The sequence below is a fragment of the Sarcophilus harrisii genome, chromosome 4 (genome assembly GCF_902635505.1).
Source record: "Sarcophilus harrisii chromosome 4, mSarHar1.11, whole genome shotgun sequence".
In the NCBI taxonomy this organism is placed as follows: Eukaryota; Metazoa; Chordata; class Mammalia; order Dasyuromorphia; family Dasyuridae; genus Sarcophilus; species Sarcophilus harrisii.
Window position 1 is genome coordinate 354672040 of NC_045429.1, and position 18363 is coordinate 354690402.

Consider the following 18363-nt stretch of genomic DNA (forward strand, 5'->3'; position numbering starts at 1 on the left):
AAATTCTCTTTATGGAAAACTTAACTGTGCTTCATCTGAGTCACTAAGTGGATTGTGATAATAAAAACAGCTGAGATTTATATAGTATTTTAAAATGGGCAAAGTGCTTTATATATAATATCTCAATTTGAGTTTCACAACAATCCTATGAGATGGATACTGTAAGTATAATAATAATAGCTAACATTTGTACATGTTATCATCTGTTATTATTACATATATTATCATTTAATCCTCATTTTACAGGTGAGGACCCTGAAGCTCTGAAAAGGTTAAGTGATTTCACATGGCTAATAAACGGCAGGACTCATGCCTCGTCATTTGACTCGCAGTAAAGCTCTGTCCATTATGCACTGCTTCCTCTTCATGGATGCTCACAGATATTTTTTGAAGAGCTAGAGAACATTGAGAAATTTAATTGAAACTAAAGAAGATTGGGGCAGTTAGATGGCTCAGAGGATAGACCACTGGCTCTGGAGTCAGGAAGACCTGAATTCAAATGTGGCCTCAAGACACTTCCTAACTGTGTGACCCTGGGCAAGTTATTTGACCCCAATTACCTCAAAAAACAAAAAGAGAGAGTGAGTAAAGGAGATTACCTAGCATTTATATAGGGTAGACTCTAGTGTATATTGTGTATCACTGAAATTTTGCAAAGCTGAAAATTTAATTTATAATCTTTTATACATTTGTTTCTTTTGCAACCATAATTTCTGCTTGTTAAATCTGAGGAGAGAGTTCCATTGCTACTGATCTGATTGCTTAGTTGTCTTGATAAAAAATGATTAGCCCCCACTGATAGTAGCATGACTGGTTTAACCACAATAGATCATTAGCTCTGAATTGTGGTCACTGCTTCAGGAATGGAGACTTTCCCCCTCATTCCTGATATGAGCCACTCTAATTTATCAGTGTTAAACACTACTTTATAGACTGACCCAGAAGTTCTGTTCTTCATGGAGCTATAAGTAATTGTTACTGGTTTATTTATTATTTACACTGTATGCCCAATGGGAACAATTAATTTTGTATTTTGTTTAGCACCCAGTGCTTTGATGCTTATTGTTAAAAGTTATCAACATCAGCTTTGGCTTTTGAGCTGTCTGTCTTAAGGATTTGGTTAAAATCAGTATGATGGATTAGTTCATGACAGTTTTCAATGTTGCTCTTCAACATGGAAAACATTTTTTTAATTAAAATTGCATTCCCCTTTCAGTATGTAATGAGAGCTGGAAAGGGCCTAATCCTGTTTCTTTTAAGTACCATGGATAGCAACGGTGAGCTCTCCTGATCTTGGTGATTTAATGCTCAATTTAAGAGAGACTTTTGTTCTCTACAAGGAGTGTTCACTCAGCAAGAATTAGGATTTCTTTGATTATAGTAACAGGTAAGATTTCTATTTCCAGCACATCTTCTGTCTGTCATTATATATAAAACTAAAATGAATTTGTTGTGCTTATATGACAGATACAGTAATTTATTTATAAATCTTACCTGCTTTTCTTTTAAAACATTTGGTTACTTTATAAAACCTAAGCACAGTTGGCAAAACAGGTGGGCAGAATGGCCTTTCACTCTCCTATTTCAGCAAATTTGGGAGGAAATGTTGTTGAAGGTCCCTGTTTGAGTGACCCTTTGATAGGTTCACCAGTCCATGGCAATATTTCAGTTTTTAGCTAAGGTAATCAAAACTGGAACATCTGGCTTAACCTATATAACCAATATGCTCAGGCATATTTGAAGGGAATTTACTTTCTTTTTTTCTTCTTCTGCATTTAAGGGACTATTTGGCATTGTTTAAAAAGTGCTGCTTTGAGATAAATAATGAGGACACAACCACATTTTTTACTGACATGAAGAAGCAGTTTAAATAGTCTCCAAGTCTTTAGACTCTGATCGTTTCTAATTTCTGTTACTTGTTAACTATGAGGGCAAGTCATCTTATTGCCCAGGACTTTGGGTTACTCTCTTTAAAATATAGCTAGTAGTGTTTATACAAAGGGGGAAAGTCTATTATATCTATGTCCCCTGGAAGTTTTTTCTTTTGTTTTTAGCCTTTGGACCATATTAACATTTTAAGCAGGTTTGTTGGCACTTTTTACCAGGCAAAAGATCATCAACAGGGATCAGATATCCTGACTGTCCAACTTGGATTTTACCCTGAAGATACACAGTCTTTTCTTATAAGTTCCTTCTTGTACAAAAAAACTTATCAGAGCTCAACAAATTAGTCGTTACAATAAACTGAGCTTGGTTTATACTTTAAATAAACTTGATAAATGACAGAAGCATTTGTGCTGAATAGTCCAGTGAGGACAAGGGACTTTTTTTTGTCCATAGTTGGCTTTCTCACCAGTGTTGCTGCTTGGGATACCAGGAAAAGTGCTGCAAAGTTGAGTCTTGATCATGAATTTAGATTAATAATTTAACATTTTTTGCTTTTCCATGGTTTTTCCTGTTTATCAAATATTGGGACAAATTATAGCTAATTCATTGATTTACAAAATTGAAATGAAAAAAGCTGTCAGTAGACTAAGGCAAAAACTGAATATAATGTGAAATTTAATAAGGATAAATATAACATTGTTTCACTTAGAATCAAAAGTCAGATGTGCAAACTTTGATTAAGAAAAGATGGCCAGAGACTTGTTCTTATAAAAAACACTTTTAATGGATTGCCATGTCAGTCTGAATCAACCCAGTGTCAGAGAAGCAGGCCCTTTAGCACTCCTTACTGCTCCCCTCTTCCTTCCAAAAAACTTTTGTGATTTTGGACTGAATGGTAGTATAGAATCTAGAATGAATGAAAGGAATGGACAGCTATAATCGTGCTCTGCTCAGATGTCTGTTGAATTATCTGTAGTATATTTTAGAATGGACATTGTCAAAATGATTGTTTTCATAAGAGGATTAATTAGTGTAATAAGTAGACTTGAAAGTATACCATACCAGGATTGGTTGGAAGCCTCAGAGGTCTTTAGCTAGAGGAAACTGAGATAGCTATCTTCAAATATTTAAAAATTGCCTTGTGGGCTGGGCTCCTATTACTTGTTCTTAGCACTTAGAATGAGGATAAACGAGTAGAAATTACTTGTGGGGCAAATTCAGGCATGATAGAGGAAATTATGACAGAAGTATCTAAAAGGAGAGTGGGGTATATCAGAAGGTATAGTAAGTAAGTTGCCTCTCATTTGAAGTTTTAAAATGGAAGCTGGCTGACCAGTCTCCTGCCACCTAGTTTTTGCAACCTCAGGAGTTCTTGGTACTTGGACTGGAGTCCACTCATTTGCCAAATCTTATTGCTTCTACCTTTGTGATATCTTCCATATTTATTCTCTCTTCTCCTTTCACATAATTCACCGATATAGTTCAGGTTCTTATTAATTATGTTTAGACTATTACAGTAGCTTCTTAACTGCATATATAGTATTTTCTCCTCAATTCATCCTCTACACAATTGCCAAAATAATCAGCCTAAAGTATAGCTCTAACCATGTCAGCTCCCTTCTTTTTTATTGGAGGACTGAATACAGAATTTTCAGACTGAGCCCTCCAAATTGTGGTTCCAGCCTACCTTCTCAGAATTATTAATGCTCATACATACACTCTCCTCCAGACATACTGGCTTATCTTGTTCTCAGCAATTCACCACTTTATCTGCTGTTTTCCTGTCTCAGAGTCTGTTATTTGTGCCTGAATGTTGTTTAAAGTAGTTTTTAAAAGCTTTAAAACCAGCCAGATTATAAGGATAGTCTCTTTGTAGACTATAGACGAAGCCATTTGTACCTCTACCTCTTCAGGAAGCTATCAATCATGTTGTGAAAGAAGAATCAGAACAAAAGGGGAAAACCATGAGGGAAAAAAAGCAAAAAACAACAACCAAACAAAGGTGAAAATAGCATGTTCAATCCATGTTCAGTCTTCAAAGCTCTCTCTGGATGCAGATGGATTTTCCATCCCAAGACTATTGGAATTGTCTTGGATCACTGTATTGCTGAGAAGAAGAAGAGCCAAGACTATTATAGTCGATCATCAAATAATCTTGCTATTACTGTATACAATGTTCTCTTGGTTCTGCTCACCTCATTCAGCAGCAGTTCATTTAAGTCAAGGTTCTTCTGAAATCAGCTTGCTCATTATTTCTTATAGAACGATAATATTCTATTACATTGCCATCATAACTTATTCAGGGATTTCCCAACTGAAGGGCATCCACTCAATTTCCAATTCTTTGGCACCACAAAAAGAACTGTTAGAAACATTTTTGCACATGTGAGTCCTTGCCCCCCCTCCTTTATGATCTCTTTGGGATACGGGCCTAGTAGTGACACTGCTGGATCAAAGCAGTCATGCAGTTTTATAGCCCTTTGCACATAGTTCCAAATTGCTCTCCAAAATGGCTAGATCAGTTCACAACTCTACCAGCAATGCATTAGTGTTATAGTTTTCCCTCATTCCCTCCCAACATTAATCTGGGAGGTATGGGTGTGGTAACTCAAGAATTTTTTAAATTTGCATTTCTCTAATTAATAGTGATTTAAGTATTTTTCATATGACTGCAGATGGTTTTAATTTCTTCATCTGAAAATTGTCTGTTTATAGCCTTTGACCATTTATCAAACTGGGCAATGACTTGTAGTCTTATAAGTTTGAAGGAAAAGAATCTGGAACTCAGTTTTTAAAATGAGTGTTAAAATTGTTTTTACATACATGTAACTGGGGAAAAAATAAAATACTAAATTTAAAAATATTGACAGTATGATCTGTAATGGGAATTCCATCTGTGTTCCATTAAGATAGTGATTTTGCTTTATATAACAGGAATTTTTAGAAATGCTAGAAACGAGCTTCCAAACTTAAATGGCTATAATTAATATTTTGCTCCATGACATTGATAAAAAATTTGTTCTTTTAGAAATTCCTGACCATAACCTAAGTTTAATTGCTGAGAAGATCCAAATGTTCCCATGTGACAATGTCTGTTTGTTATGAGATATGAAAATTAATCCTCTCTTGTGTATTGATGTCAATTTTCTAGCTAGTTAAATTCTATGTGTGCTGATTGCACTATCAAAATTTGAAACAACCCAAGAATTATTTTTAGTATTTCAAGTTTAAATTTTGTGTTTCATGTGAAGATCAGGATAAGTGTTATCCAGTGCTGTAAAGAGTACTGATGAGAAGTGGTAAATGGAATTGCATACCTTTTATAAAATTAAATTTTATTTTCAGAAAAAGATCTAAAAATAAAACTAGGGGTTGATTTTATGTGGAAAAAAAAACAATAAAAGAGATACACCATTATTTTATTAAAAAAAGAAGAAAATCAAATTCAATAGTATCAAAAGTGAAAAGGGTGAATTCACCAATTAGGAGCTATTTTGCCCAGTTGTATGTCAGTAAATCTAACAGTCTAAATAAAGTGGGTGAATATTTACAAAAATAAGTTTCCCATCTTAACAGAAGAGGGAATAATGTATTTAAATAACCCTGTCTTAGAAAAAGAAATTGAACAAGCTGTCAGTAAGCTTCCTAAGAGAAAATCAGATGGATTCATAAGTAAATTCTACGAAATGTTTAAAGAACAATGAATTCCAATACTATGTAAACATTTGAAAAAATAGTCAAAGAAAGATTCCCACTGAATGCCTTTTATGACACAAGTTTGTGTGGATACCTAAACCAGAAAGTGCAAAAATGTAGAAAAAAAATTTAGACCAGTTTTCCCTAATAAATATTGATGCATAAATTTAAAATAAAATTCTAATCAAGATTTCATCAATACGTCACAAAGATCATATACTGTGACCAGATGGAATTTATATCACGAATTCAGAGTTGAGTCAATATTAGGAAAGCTATCAGTATGATTAACAACATCAATAACAAAGCTAACAGATTATTTCAATAAATGCAGAAGAAGTCAATGCTATTAAAAATATTAGAAAGCATGGGAATAAATGGAGCTTTTTTGGGTAGTTCTGACACTTTTTTAAAAATAGCATTTTATAGTTAATAACTATATGTAATCATCTAGTGTTTGACAAACCCAAAGACCCCTTTTGGGATAAGAATTCATTCTTTGACAAAAACTGCTGGGAAAATTGGAAGCTAGTATGGCAGAAACTAGACGTTGACCCATACTTAATACTATATATCAGGATAAGGTCAAAATGGGTTCATGATCTATGTATAAAGAACAAGATTATAAATAAATTAGAAGAACATAGGATTGTTTACCTCTCAGACATGTGGAGGAGGAAGGAATTTGTGACCAAAGAAGAACTAGAGATCATTATTGATCACAAAGTAGATAATTTTGATTATATTAAGTTAAAAAGGTTTTATACAAACACAACTAATACAGACAAGATTAGAAGGAAAGCAATAAACCGGGAAAACATTTTTACATTCAAAGGTTCTGATAAAGGCCTCATTTCTAAAATATATAGATGAATTGACTCAAATTTTATAAGCAGCCAAGCCATTCTCCAATTGATAAATGGTTAAAGGATATGAACAGACAATTTTCAGACAAAGAAATTGAAACTATTTCTAGTCATATGAAAAGGTGCTCCAAATCACTATTGATCAGAGAAACGCAAAGATACCACTCCACACCTGTCAGATTGGCTAAGATGACAGGAAAAGGTAATGACAAGTATTAGAGGGGATGTGGGAAAACTGGGACACTGATGCATTGTTGGTGGAGTTGTGAACAAATCCAACCATTCTGGAGAGCAATTTGGAGCTATGCCCAAAGGACTATCAAATTGTGCATACCCGTTGATCCAGCAGTGTTTATATTGTGTTTATATCCCAAAGAGATTTTTTTTTAATAATTAAAACTTTTTATTGACAGAGCCCATGCCTGGGTAATTTTTTACATTATCCCTTGCAGTCACTTCTGTTCTGACTTTTCCCCTCCCTCCCCCAGATGGTAAGCAGTCCTATACATGTTAAATATGTCACAGTATTTCCTAAATACAATATATGTGTGCAGAACCGAACCGTTCTCTTGTTGCACAGGAAGAATTGGATTCAGAAGGTAAAGATAATCTGGGAAGAAAGACAAAAACACAAGCAGTTTACATTCATTTCCCAGTGTTCTTTCTTTGGGTGTAGCTGCTTCTGTCCATCCTTGATCAATTGAAACTGAGTTAGATCTTCTCTTTGTCAAAGAAATCCACTTCCATCAGAATATATCCTCATACAGTATCGTTGTTGTATATAATGATCTCCTGGTTCTTCTGCTCATTTCACTTAGCATTAGTTCATGTAAGTCTCTCCAAACCTCTCTGTCCAAAGAGATTTTAAAGGAGGAAAAGGGACCCACATGTGTAAAAATGTATGTGGCAGCCCTCTTTGTGGTGGCAAGAAACTGGAAACTGAGTGGATGCTATCAGTTGGAGAATGGCTGAATAAATTATGGTATATGAATGTTATGGAATATTGTTCTATAAGAAATGACCAGCAGAATGATTTCAGAAAGGCCTGGAGAGACTTACATGAACTGATGCTGAGTGAAATGAGCAGGACCAGGACTATACAATGGTTAATTCAGATGGAAGTAGTTCTCTTCAACAATGAGATGATTGAAAGCAGTTCCACTTGTTCAGTGATGAAGAGAGCCATCTACACCCAGAGAGAGGATTGTGGGAACTGAATGTGGGCCACAACATATTATCACTCTTTCTATTACTGTTTGTTTGCATTTTGTTTTCTTTCCCAGTTTTTTTCCCTTCTTGATTCAATTTTTCTTGTGCAGCAAGATAACAGTATAAATGTGTATACATATATTGGATTTCACATATATAACATGTAACATGTATATAACTGTATTGGACTACTTGCCATCTATGGGAGAGGGTGGGGGGAAGGAGTGGAAAATTTGGAACAAAAGGTTTTGCAAGGATCAATGTTGAAAAAATTACCCATGCATATGTTTTGTAAATAAGAAGATGTAATAATAAAAAATTAAAAAACTAAACAAAACAAAAAAATAGCATTTTATTTTCCCATAAAATGCAGATAAGTTTTCAACTCTCACCTTTGAAAAAGTTTGTGTTCCAAATTTTTCTACCTCTCCTCCCCCCTTCTAACCTTTGCAAGACAGCAAACAATCTGATATAAAGGATAAACACATGCATTTCTTCTAAACATATTTCCATATTTGTCATACTATGCAAGAAAAATCAGATCAAAAGGGGGAAAAACATGAGAGAAAAAAACCCCAAGCAAACAACAAAAAATTGATGACTTACACTTAGTCTCCATAGTTCTCACTCTGGTTGCAAGTGGCACTTTCCATCACAAGTCTATTGGAATTTCCTTTAATCATCTCATTGTTGAAAAGAACTAAGACCATCACCGTTGATCATCACAAAATTATAATATGTCAAACTATTAACAAGCATTATTTGTAAAAGACTAAGCTAGAAGTAAAGTAATCACAATGTGATCAGAGTTGAAGCAAGGATGTCCATTATCATTATTGTTATTTCAATATTATATAAGAAATGCTAGTTATAACAAGCAATAAAAGAAGAAAAAGAAACTGAAGGAATTAAAACAGTTAATAAGAAACAAAACTCTCATTTTTGCAAATAGTCCTAGACAATCAAAAAAAAAACCCTAGAAATAATTGTTTAGCAAAGTTACAGGATATAAAATAAACACACATGTTATCAGCATTTCTGTATGTAATCAACAAAGTTCAGTAGGAAGACATAGAGAAATTCTTTTTAAAAGAACTGTAGACAATATAAAATACTTGGGAGTCTACCTGATAAGACAAATCCAGAAACTAACTATATGAGCAAAATTACAAATTACTTTTTAAAAAAATTTTTTTTCTCCAGATCTTTATTTATTTATTTTTGTGTTCCAATCATTTTTAAAAATATAACTTTTTATTATTAACAGAGCCCATGCCTGGGTAATTTTTTTACAATATTATCCCTTACACTCACTTCTGTTCTGACTTTTCTCCTCCCTCCCTCCCTCCCCTCCCCCAGATGGCAAGCAGTCCTATACATGTTAAATATGTCACAGTATAACCTAGATACAATATATGTGAGCAGAACCGAACAGTTCTTGTTGCACAGGAAGAATTGGATTCAGAAGGTAAAAATAATCCGGGAAGAAAAACAAAAATGCAAACGGTTTAACATTCATTTCCTAGTGTTCTTTCTTTGGGTGTAGCTACTTCTGTCCATCATTGATCAATTGAAACTGAGTTAGATCTTCTCTTTGTCGAGAGAAATCCACTTCCATCAGAATACATCCTCATACAGTATCGTTGAAGTATATAATAATCTCCTGGTTCTGTTCATTTCACTCAGCATCAGTTCATGTAAGTCTCTCCAAGCTTCTCTGTATTCATCCTGCTGGTCATTTCTTACAGAACAATAATATTCCGTAACATTCATATACCACAATTTACCCAACCATTCTCCAATTAATGGACATCCATTCATTTTCCAGTTTCTGGCCACTACAAAGAGGGATGCCATAAACATTTTGGCACATACAGGTCCCTTTCCCTTCCTTAATATCTCTTTGGGGTATAAGCCCAGTAGTAACACTGCTGGATCAAAGGGTATGCACAGTTTGATAACTTTTGGGGCATAATTCCAGATTGCTCTCCAGAATGGTTGGATTTGTTCACAGCTCCACCAACAATGCATCAGTGTCCCAGTTTTCCCACATCCCCTCCAACATTCATCATTATTTTTTCCTAGCATCTTAGCCAATCTGACAGGTGTGTAGTGGTATCTCAGAGTTGTCTTAATTTGTATTTCTCTGATCAATAGTGATTTGGAACACTTTCATATGAGTGGAAATAGTTTCAATTTCATCATCTAAAAATTGTCTGTTCATATCCTTTGACCATCTATCAATTGGAGAATGCTTTGTTTTCTTATAAATTAGAGTCAATTCTCTACATATTTTGGAAATGAGGCCTTTATCAGAACCTTTTAACTGTGAAAATGTTTTCCCAGTTTGTTGCTTCCCTTCTAATCTTGTTTACATTAATTTTGTTTAGACAAAGGCTTTTAAATTTGATATAATCAAAATTTTCTATTTTGTCATCAATGATGATCTCTAGTTCATCTATGATCACAAATTTCTCCCTCCTCTACAAGTCTGAGAGGTAAACTATCCTGTGTTCTTTTAATTTTATTTATAATCTCGTTCTTTATGCCTAAATCATGGATCCATTTTGATCCTATCTACAAACTACTTTTAATACAAATAGTCTTCTATAAAGAACTGGAAAAATATTAATTGTTCATGAGTAGACTGAACCAATATAATCAAAAAGACAATTCTACTTAAATTTATTTATAACAATCTATTAAAAATTATTTTTACAGAGCTAGAAAAACTGTTAACAGAATTCATATAGAAGAACAAAAGGGCAAGAATGTCAAAGGATTAATGAAAAAGAAAAGTGAAGGAAGGTGGCTTAACCTTACCAGATCTCAAATTGAATTATGAAGTAGTAATCACCAAAATGATCTTATATAGGCTAAGAAACAGAGTAGTGGTTCAGTGGAATAGATTAGCTACATAGTACACAATGTAATGACCATAATAATCTAGTGTTTGAAAAATGCAAAGATCTAAGCTTTGGGGACAAAGAAATTAATCTGTTTGACAAAAACCTCCTGGAAAACCAGAAAGCAGTATGGCAGAAACTAGGTATAGAAGTATCTCATGCTGTATACCAAGATAAGTTCAGATTTGGTACATGATACATAAAAGATGATTCCATAAGAAAATTAGGGGAGCATGGAATAGTTTACCTGTCATATCTATGGATAAAGGAAGAATTTGAGACCAAACTAGAAGATAGCATTATGAGAGGTAAAATGGGTAATTTTGATTACATTAAACAAAAAAATTTTTGTACAAACAAAACCAAGCATAATGATTAGAAAGAAATCAGAAAACTGGGAAATTATTATTTTTACAGTAAGTCTCTTTGATAAGGGCCTCGATTTCTCAAATATGTAGAGAATGAAGTCCAGTTTATAACAACAAATAATTTCCTAGTTGAAAAATAGTCAAAGGATATATACAAAAGCTGTTTTTGGAAGAAATCCAAGTTATCAGTCATATGAAAAAATGTTCCAAATCACTATTGATTAAAGAAATGCAATACTATCTTACACTTATCAAGATTAACTAATAAGACAGAAAAGGAACTTGACAAATCTTGAAGGGGGTATGTGAGAAAATTGGGACATTAATGCAGTGTTTAATGTTGGTGGGGTTATGAATTAATTCAACTATTCTTGGGAGTAATTTGGAAAGATGCCCAAAGGGCTATAAAACCATATATACTTTTTGATTCAGCAGTAGTTGGATCTGTATCCCAAAAGGATTTTTTTTTAAAAAGAAAAAGGACCTATTATATACAAAAATATTTATAAGTAGCTCTTTTTGTGGTAGCTAAAAATTGGACATTCAGTACAAGCCATCAATTGAGCAATGGCTGAGCAAGTTGTGGTATATAAATGTGATGGTACTGTGCTATAAAAAAACAACCAGAATGCTTTCAGAAAACCAGATATGAACTGATCTAAAAGGAAGTAAGCAAAATAGGGAGAACATTGTACACAGTAAATAGCAATATTATATGTTGATCAACTTGAATGACTTAGCTTTTCTCAGCAATATAGTGATATAACACCATTTCAAAGGACTCATGATAAAAATTTACTTCATATCCAAAGAAAGAATTGATGGAATCTGAATGCAGATGGAAGCATAATTTTTTATTTTTCTTTTTCTTTTTTTGTCTATTTTCTTTTGCAGTATGACTGATATGGAAATGTTTTGCATGACTGTACATATATATGTATATATAATATAATAGTCAATTGCTTGCAGCCTCAAGGATAGAGGGGAAAGAGGGAGAGAATTTGGAACTCAATTTTTAAAAATGAATGTTAAATTTTTTTTTTTACAAAGGGAAAAAGATCCATTCTTGCAGAAAAGTTTATAGCAGTCCTTTTTGGTAGTGGCAAGGAACTGGAAACTTAAGTGGATGCTCTTCAGTTGGGGAATGGCTGAATAAGTTATGGTACATGAATGTAATGGAATATTATTATTCTATAAGAAATGATGAGCAGGATGATTTCAGAAAGGCTTGGAGAGATTTACATGAACTGATGCTGAGTGAAATGAACAGAACCAAGAGAACATGTTCACAGTAACAAGATGATTATATGATGATCAATTCTGATGAACGTGGCTCTTTTCAACAGTGAGGTGATTCAGGCTGCTTCCAATAGAAGGTTCTCTTGTGATGAAGAGAACCATTTGTCCCCCGGGAAGAGGACTATGGAGACTGAATATGGATCACAACATAGCATTTTCACCTTTTTGTTGTTATTTGCTTGATTTTTGTTTTCTTTCTCATTTTTCTTTTTTTGATCTGATTTTTCTTGTGTAGCATAATGATTGTGGAAATATGTCTAGAAGAATTGAACATTTAACATATATTGGGTTATTTGTCTAGAGGAGAGGGGGGAAGTAAAAAGGAGAACAGTATGGAACACAGGGTTTTGCAAGGGTGGATGTTGAAAACTATCTTTGCATGTATTTTGAAAACTAAAAAGCTATTATAGAAATAAATTTTTTTACATGTAATTGGGGGAAAATAACATGTTTGAAAAAATAGAAAAAATGTTCATTTTCTTGCCCTACTATCTCCCCCATCTTGAGAAAACAAGGAAAACAGAGTTTTCTCCAAAAATTGTATCAATATGTATTCTTAATCTCTCTGATAGGAAGTGAACATCCTTTTTCATCATGAGTTCTGGAATTGTGGTTGATTGCTGTTGTGTATCAAAGTTCCCAAGTCTTTGCAAGTTGTTAGTTGCAACTTAATGCTGTTGTTACTGCATAAATTGTCATGGATTCAGTTGAAGACCTTTTGAAAGAAGATAACTATTATGATATCAAAAAAACAGGTCATTCTGATTATCTTAGTTTCTTCTTTGAAAGATAGACCAGTCTGGTACACTAGGTTGAGTTAAGTATAGATACTATATACCTACATTTCAGCATAGTTTTTGAAAGTTTTTCATACTATGCTTTTGGACAAGAAGATGGAGAAATAGTGAATTCAGAACATACCAAATGAGCAGAGTACTCATTAACATTGGTATCAGCTTGGAGAAAGATTTTTAGTAGAACAGTTCAGGGGTTAGTTTGTGATCCTGTGCCATTTGTTGTTTTCCTCAGTAGGATAACAGCATAGTTGATCCAGTTTGTCAAATTTGCAGTTGACATGAACTTGGGAGGGGTTTTATAGACAAGGCCAGAATTCAAATGGAGATGGAACTCCTATTACTAAGTTGAAATTTAATTTGGATTATTTATAATTCTATACTTTGTTCAAAGAATCAGCTTCCCAAATCCAACTTTGGGGTAGAGGAGAGGAGGCTTGGTTAGACAGTAATTTGTGTGAAAAACATCTATGAATATGACTGTACTGAAAGCTCACAATGAAATAATGGTGTGAGACATGGCAACCAAAAGAGCCACACTGAAAGACATGATATTCATAACTACATTTGAATTTTGTCTGAACTGATTATAACATTCTTGAAATATTTACTTAATTAAGTTCTGGATCCTATCATTTCATGGAAAGCATTGATAAGCTGAAACTTGAATGTGAACTTAAACATTTATAAATCTTTCAGGTATTACACTGAGAAGTATTGCACAGATCTTCAAAGAATTTGCCTTCTCTACATTCTATTGGGAAAAACTAAGTGGGTGGAGAATGCCATGTTGTTCATACTCTAGATGGGGAGTCCTTTCAGATGGTCCATCAGTATTAGAACACCTCTTCAAATGAATATTGAATTGAACCCAGAATCAAATTAGTTGTTATTTAAAGTTTGATCTTTTGTTTTCATATCACCTACTGTATCCCTTTACCTGACACCTTTCCCAGAGTGCCATTATAACACACTCATTGTCTCCAGCCTTTTCATAAGAACTGGGGAAGTACTTTTTAAAATTTATTTTTGGTTATTACAGTTTCACAGCATTTTTATTTTGTTGTGTTTCCATTTACATTATTCTAGTTGTTTTTTGTGGTTTTACTTTGCTTTAGTTAATGTTCTATTTTCTGCATTCTTCATGTTTGTTTTCTTATAATTTTAAGTAATATTTTCAAAATAAATTTTTTTTAACATCATTAAAGTTTCTCACAGCATCTCTTCTCCCTTCCCATCCCAGAGAGCTGTCATATAACAAGTAATAATTTTAAGGAAAAAGTCAAAGTGAAAAAGTTCTCAAAAGAATTGCAAAAATATAATGACCAGAAAAGAACGCTCCAACTCACCAGTTAGAGAAATGTCAATAAAAAACGGAAGAATTACCTAATACTCTAAAAATTGACCAAGAAAGATGGAAATAATGTTGAAGGAGGCTATGGGAAGAGAGGCAGGTATACTAGTACATAGTGGAAAGAGCTATATATATTATCAGTGCAATTATTTCCAAAGCTTAAGTTCAGCAGTTAAAGTGACTAAAAATGTTTATAATGTTTGACTCTTATGAGTCCCATTATTAGGATTATACTGCAAGAAGGTCATTAATAAGACTTCATAAAAACCAAAATATTTATACCAGTACTTTATATGGTAACAACAAACTGAACTGTGGAATGGCTACTTAGATGGCACATAATGTAATAGAATATGACTGCTATATGAAATGATGACTTTGATAAATACAGAAATGCATGGAAAAATCTATGCGAATTGATGTAAAGTAAGCAAGTTCAAGAAAACAGTATACATGACAACAAAAAAACCCACAAAGGGCAAACATGGTTCCAAGGAAATAAAACACACACACCTTTGTAGAGGTGGGACACCAATGGGTAAGAGTATACTGCACATATTTTCAGACTATTTTGATGTATTGTTGAGTTTTCCTTTACTTTGACCACTTCTCTGTTAGGGAATAAAAATGGTATATTATTCTCAAGATATTCCAGTGTTTTTATAGCTGTGAATCATGGAATTAAGTTTCAGTAGAATCAGTATCTGCATCCAGAGAGGAAATATATAGAGACTAAATGTGGATTGAAGCATAGTGTTTTCATCTTTTTTTTTTTTTTCTCGTGTCTTTTTCCCTTTTGGTTTGATTTTTTCTTCCACAACATGACATGAAATTTGTTTAAAAGAATCACATATTTAACCTGTATCATTAATAGATTGCTTTTGCTGTCTTGGGGAGGAGGGGGGAGATAGGAGGAAGAAGAAAAAATTGTAGCATAAAATCTTGGAAAAATGAATGTTGAAAACTATTTTTACATTTATTTGGAAAAATAAAATACTATTGACATTTAAAAAAGGAATCAAAAAGGCATAAATATGAGAGATTCACAGAAGTTCAACAGATAAGTTTGGAGAGCCTGAATACTGTACTGTGATTCCTGGGTTACATTAAGAGGTCAAAAAGAAGGCCATCTTGTGAACTGTTTTATAAGAAGACACGACCAGAGCCTAAAGTTATTTTAGAATAGAAATAAAACAACAACAACAACAAAACATTTCAGGTCTAGAGAGAGGAAATGATTTTCCTTTGGGTTGAGATATGTGTTGGTGACTATAGATATGGGAGAGGGGAGAGTCACAGAAGTTCAAGGAATATGTTTGGAGAGCCTGAATACTGTACTCTGATCCCTGGGTTACAGCAAGAGGTTAGTGTTCATATGATGAGGAATAAGTTTTCCTGGGAGAAATGAGCTCTGCAAAAAACCTACAAAACTCAGGGACAGTCTTGTGAACTTGCGATTTCCAGTATCGGTTTTAGAAAGATGCTTATTCTAACAGTACTCGAGCAAATAGAAATGTTCCAATGGCTTCAGAAAAGAACTGAAAAAACATAATAGTCCATGGCCACCCAGCTAATCAGAAATGGAAGTTGTGCATTGTTTTTAATTTTTTCATGGAGCATACATGGTACAGCTTTAATTAACTATATTGAGAAGGGAGCACAATTTGCTTCTAAAATGTGTTATTGTTCATCTTCTTGAAAAAGTGCTGCCAGAAAAGGTAGATGAGCTGCTTATTTAGCATTTTAAAATTTTACAAGCTTCAGCCTGTATATGCTTGACACTTGGAAGGGCTCTCACCTGCAAAGCCCTTAGGACGTAACAGAACAAACTGAAGCAGCCCCTTCTCTCAAGGAACTGCCAGGGGGCCAGTACAGAGGGGCCTGCGAAGGCCATTGTTCAGTTACCCGAAGTGAAAAGAGTAGAACCAAAAGAATGAAACCATACTGAGTGGTCATTGAGGGAGACCGGGAACAGCCACAGGAAGTGCTGATAGGCCCGGGGTGGGGGGGGGGGTAAGGGGGAAGTGCACTGGTATATGTTGTTGTTCGGCCTTTGTGTCCTCCAAGAGGGCCATGACCGCAGGGAGGTGATGCTGGAAAGAGGGGAAAGTTGATGCTTCGCTGTGTTTAATTTAAATGTGCTTTGGCAGTTAAATGGTCAGTCTTTGATTCAAAAGATTGTTAAATAGTGCAAAATTCTAAAAGATTTCAGTAATATCCATGACACCTGAAGAATGTTTCTTAAATGGACCATATGTTCTTTTCTACATTAGGAATTGTGATGTGAAATTTAACACATTTGAAGTCCTGAATTTTGCTGTGCTTAATATTAAACAAGCTTTTTCTTTCAGTGTTATTTGATGAATGATTCTTTCCCTTTCAACGACATAATCTCAAACATTGCATGTTACAGCATTCTTGTTAGAGACCATACTGTATGTTTTATTGCAGAAAAGTTGCACATTAAATAGTCAGCATTCCTTATAGATGTGTTTTTCTTGGGGGGCGGAGTATTGCATCTAAAATTAACACTTTGCCAGGTTAAGCCAAACCAGCTTTAGTTTAGTATATATTCTGTTGTGTTCTTTTTTTTTTTTTTTTTAAATAGATGATCTCTAAGGTATGGTCTCTACCAGCTCAAATCTTAATGATTTTTATGAACTTCTTGATTTGTCTACAAAAACAAGTCATATTTTTTACATTGCTATTTTTATGCAGCTCCAATTCATAGTCACTGTGACCATCACTGCTTACCTGGGATTTTCCACATACAAAAGAGGGCTCCTGTGTACACCAGAATTTTCACTGCAAGTGAGTGAGCATATACTATTTTTGTTTATTGTTATTGCTAAGGCTAATTTTTTAAACCATGGATATGGATACAATTTTTGCTCCCTATATTCCCCTTCTAAACTAAGCCCAGGTGTAGGATCTTCATCAAATATGATTTGAGGTGTGAGAAGAATTGTTACACCTTAATATGACATAGTGAAAGACTAATCCTTGCCAGATCCGTGTCCCTAAGCCTATTTATCTGAGGATTTTTTTCATAGGGTTTAAGATTGGCAGAGGAAGGTAAAGATTTATGTGTAGAACATATTAGAATACCTATATGCATGAAACCATGAGTAGCCCAAAATGCCTGGGGCATAATAGTCTAAAGCTTTTTTCTGGATAAGTTTTGTCTTTGAGTAAAATGGCTACACTTTACATAATATACTAGAAGAAGTAGATCTCAGAAAATATTTGTACTTAGTAAAAATACAAACAAAAACATGGCATAATTTAAAACTAAAGGAAAAAGTGGTTCTTTTTAAAAGGCTTTCCCCCCTCTATTTTACATGTAAATAAACTTTAACAGAAGCTGTCTAAAATAATTCTCCACTATCTTCTTTCCTTCTTTCCCCCTCTTTGAGAAGACAAGTAGTTTGATGTATATTATATATGTACAGTCAATGCCCAATTCTTGGCAACTACATAAAGAGCTACTATAAATATTTTTATACATATAGATCCTTTTATTTTCTTTTTAAAAATCTTTTTGGGAGAAAGACCTAATAGTATATTGCCAAATCAAAGAGTATGTTGAGTTTTGTAGCTCTTTAAGCACAAATACAAATTGCTCCCCAGAATGGTTGGATGAGTTCTGTTCCAACTGTGAATTGTGACCCAATTTTTTCACATCCCTTCAAAAATTTGTCATTTTTCTTTTCTCATATTAGTCAATCTGATAGGTCTAAGGTGGTGCCTCAGAAATGTTTTAATTTGGGGCAGCTAGGTAGTGCAGTGGATAGAGCACCAGCCCTGAAGTAAGGAGGACCTGAGTTCAAATGTGGTCTCAGACACTTAACACTTTCTAGCTGTGGGACCCTGGACAAGTCACTTAACCCCAGTTGTTTCAGGGGGGGGAAAAAGAAAAGTTTTAATTTGCATTTTTCCAAGTAGTGATTTAGAGCATTTTTTCATTATGACTAACGATAGTTT

At 33.9% G+C, this 18363-nt stretch overlaps 1 protein-coding gene across 2 annotated transcripts in view; it reads left to right on the forward strand.

Moving 5' to 3' along the window:
• The window catches only part of DUSP14 (dual specificity phosphatase 14), a 34472-nt gene that overhangs the window by 13816 nt on the left and 2293 nt on the right, over positions 1-18363 (forward strand). For both annotated transcript variants that reach the window (XM_031966562.1, XM_031966561.1), the window contains exon 2: positions 17098-17190. The gene's annotated coding sequence lies outside the window, so the exon portion shown is untranslated. The remainder of the gene's footprint in view (positions 1-17097; positions 17191-18363) is intronic.